The sequence below is a fragment of the Pinus tabuliformis genome, chromosome 4_1 (genome assembly GCF_031772625.1).
Source record: "Pinus tabuliformis cultivar Carrire ecotype Pingquan chromosome 4_1, CPIR1, whole genome shotgun sequence".
Lineage (NCBI taxonomy): Eukaryota > Viridiplantae > Streptophyta > Pinopsida > Pinales > Pinaceae > Pinus > Pinus tabuliformis.
The window spans coordinates 517760945-517766477 of NC_142303.1; the positions used below are offsets into that span (position 1 = coordinate 517760945).

General features: G+C 36.1%; 1 pseudogene; it reads left to right on the forward strand.

The window, feature by feature from the left end:
* Positions 1–1698: 1698 nt before the first annotated feature.
* Positions 1699–2518, forward strand: LOC149176845 (small ribosomal subunit protein RACK1-like; annotated as a pseudogene).
* The last annotated feature ends 3015 nt before the right edge of the window (positions 2519–5533 follow it).

The following is a 5533-nucleotide window of genomic DNA, read 5'->3' on the forward strand; positions in this document are numbered from 1 at the left end:
AAGCACTTTAGGACCTAAACAAAGCATCTCCATCTTGAAGGAAATGAACGAGGATTTCACTAATTACAAATTGTTTCTATACAGGATCTTTGGACTTGCACTTGGATTATGATTATTATTACATTTTTTCATGGACCACAAATAGGTCATGGGAATTTGGAAATGGTCATGGGATCTAGACAATGGGTTTAGGGAAAAAATTACATGACCTTGAATGATGACTTTAATAGCTACAATTAACCTCTATAAATATCTTTGGCCTTAACCTCTCAGTAATAATATCATCTCTATTAAGTGGTTTTTCATATTATATACCAATCTCTAGGCCATCGATATGGATATGGGAGGAAAAAAATTGACTTAAATGCCCTCAATGAGGCTGCTCAAGCTTAAGAACCATGAAAAGTGAATATAACCGACACATATGACCTCTATTTGGGATCTTTGGATTCTTACTTAGGATACAAACATTGTTGTAAGGTATTATGCACCACAAACTAGTATTATGGCTTTCCAAATTATTAATCCATGAAATCATGGGAACTAAGCCCCAAATGATGCCTCCATATTGAAAAATAATAAATATCCTTAAACACAACAATTGTAGTTTATTTTGTGTCTCCCACTAAGCATATAACATCAAATAGATTATTTTTCATACCATATATTAGTTCTAAGGCTTGAACAATGGTTAGGGATGAAATAAATTAAAGTAGGAAACAAACAAGGATTATCCATATCCATATCCATGGATGAACACTAAAACCACTATATGTGTCATCTGTAGCGGATATTTTTACTACAACTAAAACTATGAGCATCACCATGAGGTATTTCTCACCATATACTAGTCTTCAAGATTTTTCAATAGTTAAGGAAAGAAAAAAAAAAATATGAAACCTAAATGAGACTTCCCAAGTTCAACAACCATGAATAGATCCCCATACCACCATGTAATACTTGATTTTGACACCCATATTTTTATTGATGGCCATAAGCTCAAATATATGTTATCCAAATATGATCATCAGGTTGAAAATATGTATGTTGAAATATAATATAAATAATACTGAAAACCATAGGCCAATAAGGACATGAAATGGGCCTTTGACTATGGTTCTATGAGAAGATAAGAAATGGGGTTTTGTGTCTAAGTGAAAAAAATATTTATTTCGCCTCGCTATATATTCTAATTTATCTACCTATTTATATACTTATGAATAGAGGTGGTGCATTTTGAGTACCTAATATAATGTATGACTTTGCACATGCAATTTCACTTATCATTTATTATTCTTTTGATTTTCACTTTGATGGAGGTTCACTCAATGAGCTTATGACAAAGGACGTGCACTCACATGATATTAAAAATACTCTTATCATTTATTATTCTTTTGATTTTCACTTTGATGGAGGTTCACTCAATGAGCTTATGACAAAGCATGTGCACTCACATGATATTAAAAATACTCTTACTTTCACTAGATATGGAAGAATATCTCCGAAAATATTTTCGTCTTACACTCACTCAATTCAATTTTCCAATTAAAAACTCCCTCTTATTAATAAGTATTTTAGATAACAATTTCGTATGATAATTTTAATACCTCTTATTATGATAACATCATGTCATTCTAATAATACTTGGAAAAACATGGAGCTCTGGAACAAAACCCTAAACGGTGACCACTTATAGCCATGGCAGAAGCACTGGTTCTCTGCGGTACAATGGAGGGCCACACCGGTGCGTGACAGCCATAGCGACCCCAATCGACAACCTAGATACAATCATCCCTTCATCCTGTGCCAATCTGAGTCTCCTATGGAACCTAAACAAGAAGCTCGAGACGTAGGGAGTCCCACGGCGCCACCTGACTAGTCACTCACACTTCGACCAGAGAATGGCCACCTCCTCCAATGGCCAGATTGCCTTCTTTGGCTCCTGGTATGGTAAGCTCCATCTCTCTGATGCCTCATCAAGGCCGCCCTCAATATCATTTTATCCATCGAAAACTGACAGATTGACTTTGCCTCTTGTGAATGCACCATCAAGCTCTGGAGGGTCGCCGCTTCACCTGTCATTTCAGTTTGTGCCAATGGCGGTAAATATGGGCTGATCAGGCTTTGGGATTTGGCGGAGGGGCAACGGCTGTATATGCTGGATGCTGAAGATATTATTTCTACCCTATGCTTCAGCCCCAACAGATACAGGCTCTACATGGCCACTCAGAAGTGGGTGAAGAGTTGAGATCCCGAGAGCAAGTGCATGACGCCTGACTTTCGGCCTGATTACAATCTGATGGGAGCTTGGGAACCCCCAATTTCCTTGTCGACCCTCTCAGATCATGCAACAGATCTATCAAAAAAGGAACATGAACATCCAAAAAACTTGATAGGAAAGCAGATCGGCGGTGATCAGTTCGGTTGGATCAGGGTGAAGCTTGAGGAAAACGCAATAGGACAACTAGATATGATAAATCTAGGTAGCTGGGTAACATATCTTGCAACACCACAGTAGGATATACACCAAGAAGAAGAGGATCTGACACAAATCTTCATAAAAGCACTAGAAGGCAAGATGGTTTGCTGGAGGATATGGGAAGGGAGGAAGATCCACAAGCTGAAAAATAAGATCCAAAACCAACTAGGAATTCCAACACATTTACAAAACCTTATCTGTTTAGGTCACAACTTAAAGGAAAATCTTACACTGAAGGATTATGGCATCAAATCAGACACAACCATAATAATTAACCTGAGCTTGAGGGGAGGAAGCGCTGGAACCAGCTCAAAGAGCACAGGCTCCTTCAAGGATGTTGTCAAAGGTAAGGGTTAGGCACAAGATAGAAATGGAGCACCAGTGGAGCTTCTAGTACCCTACATAGTAGAACAAAAAGCTAAGAATCCAACACTCACCATTGCCCTGTTGAAGGTAAAAAAATATGTTCATAGATCTTTATTCCAATTCAGTTATATGCAGATTCAATGGCTTCTGACCAAAATTTGATGCCTTACACCAATGCATATATGAGGCTTGGTCACAAGACTGTGAGATATATTTATGTCCCAAGGGTTTTTTTATAGTCAGATTTAGAACAAAGCAAGAAAGATAACACATTCTCAACAAGGGGCCATGGTTCTGGGGCAATGAAGGGCTTTTCATGACCCCTTGGTTCCCAGAATTTAATTCCAATACAATGGTGGTTTCAAAGATGCCAGTGTGAGTCAGGATACACAACCTCCTACTACATTTTTTGTATCACAAAGTATTAATTTCCATAGGGAATGTTTTGGGGAAATATCTTAAACTGACGAGGACAAAATTTCACAGGGGATACTAACATTCTCCAGGATATGTGTTGAGGTAGACCTCAGCGAGGGACTACCAGATAACATCAATTTGAACTTCAATAACGCACAGTGGACACAACCACTAGATTATTAAAACACAGCTTTCTGATGCTACGAATGTCTACAAAGAAGGCACCTCCACAGTGTCTGTCCAAAAGCAAAGCAAACTACCAAATGGAATAAGAAGCAACAGAAATAACCAAAAGGATGGCAATGCACAACCCCCCTAGAGGAAGAAGTAGAAAATGCAGAAATAGCAGTACACCAAGCAGAAAGAGGATCAAAAGAAAACCAGAAGAGCCCATTAAAAGAGGATGAAGACTCTAGCAAACAAACACAACATAAAACACCCCAACCAACAGGTGTGGAAATAACGGGCATCAAGCGAACACATGGATCAGAAAGATCTGAATCAGACAAAGATACTCCCACAGAAAGCTAGCTTTCCATTATAATGACCACTCCCAATGCCAGAGGTTGGCGTAAGGTGGAAAAGAAGAAAGGGAGAAAAGAACCATAGTCAATTTTTTTATATATATCTTCATTTTCTCTTTTCTTCTACGTAGCGACCTCTGAAAACAGGTACAAGCCATATGCGTATGCTTTTTAGCATCTACAAAATGTACTTTCGTCATTATGAATAAAATTACGACATTTTCCACAGGAAAAAATACTTGGACAAACATCGCACAAATAAATCAACTTCATTTTCTTCAGTATAACCAATTCAACCATCTTTTACACCTAATTTAAACCAAATCCCTTTACTAATAACTATTTTTTAACAACCCAAATTCTTCCACACACCCTAGGAAAAATCCCAGATATTAAAATGTCTTGAAAAATTAAGAATACCCCTATATAAATGTATACTAGGCAATATATTGATTTAATTTTCCTTAAATGTAAATCTAAACTAACTCACATGTTATAATATTACCGACTTAGTGAAAAATCTATGAAACTCGTATTGGTTACTTGGTGAAAAACCGATGAAGCTTACATTGCCATAACTTCATATGTTCATAGAAGTTTTAGAAAAAAAAGTTCAAAAAATCAAATTTGTTGTTTACAAACATTCAGTCCATAATACACAAGCCCATTGAGGTAACAATAATTTTTCCTTATTAATGAAAGGGTGAGAAACCATATTTTATTTTTAGATTCTATTTCCATGAATTTTAGTTTAAGGTTCTGTCTATTTTATCTCACAAGAATAAACGATTATTCCAACTGCTCTATCTTCTGACATAATTGTAAACACATCAAGGAAGGGTAGTTCAACTTTAGATAGAAATGAAATGATTGAGGGATGAAAACTCATGGACATTAAATTCAATATATTGGAAACCTTTAGTTTACCAGCGTTGGGAATAAAGCAACGAGGTGGTTCATTTGAAATTTTGTGTTACACCCGCAAAGAATCTAGGTGTCAACAAAAGTAACATTTAAAAGCTAATAGCTAAATGTTGTAGAGGAGATTATAATTTAATTTATCTCTATATCTATATATAAAAGGAAATACACTACAATGATATATATCCTCCATAAGGACATATTCCTTGGTTGGGTGTCATAGTTCATGGATAACATCTCTCAAGTATAGACGTAGTTAACTAGTTAAGAAAACTAGTTAACTAGTTAACTGAACTAGTAGAATCCCATAGATAACTATATAATCAACATGCACAAGTAGAAATTTATTGAATTCAACTAACAACTAGTTCTAGTTAACTATAAAATCAACATGCAATCATCATTTAACTATTTCATGTCTCAAACATGACTCCACTCATAGTGAAGAGAAGTAAAACTCACGCATGCATGACTCCATTCCACTCTTCTGACTGAAGTAAAAATAAGTGTGATTAAATAGGGAAAACATATATATGTTATACACCAATACCCTTTTGAAGCTCAACTAAGGTGAAATGTTAAATAAATTTGCTCATGAAAATATGTATCAATGTTAGGTACCCAGTATACAATGGACCTTCTAAGGAAAAAAGGAGGAAAGAGGGAAAACTTAGTGGGAACAACGCACCCCGCCCCCCAAATTATGGCTTTCCAAATTATTAATCCATGAAATCATGGGAACTAAGCCCCAAATGATGCCTCCATATTGAAAAATAATAAATATCCTTAAACACAACAAATGTAGTTTATTTTGTGTCTCCCACTA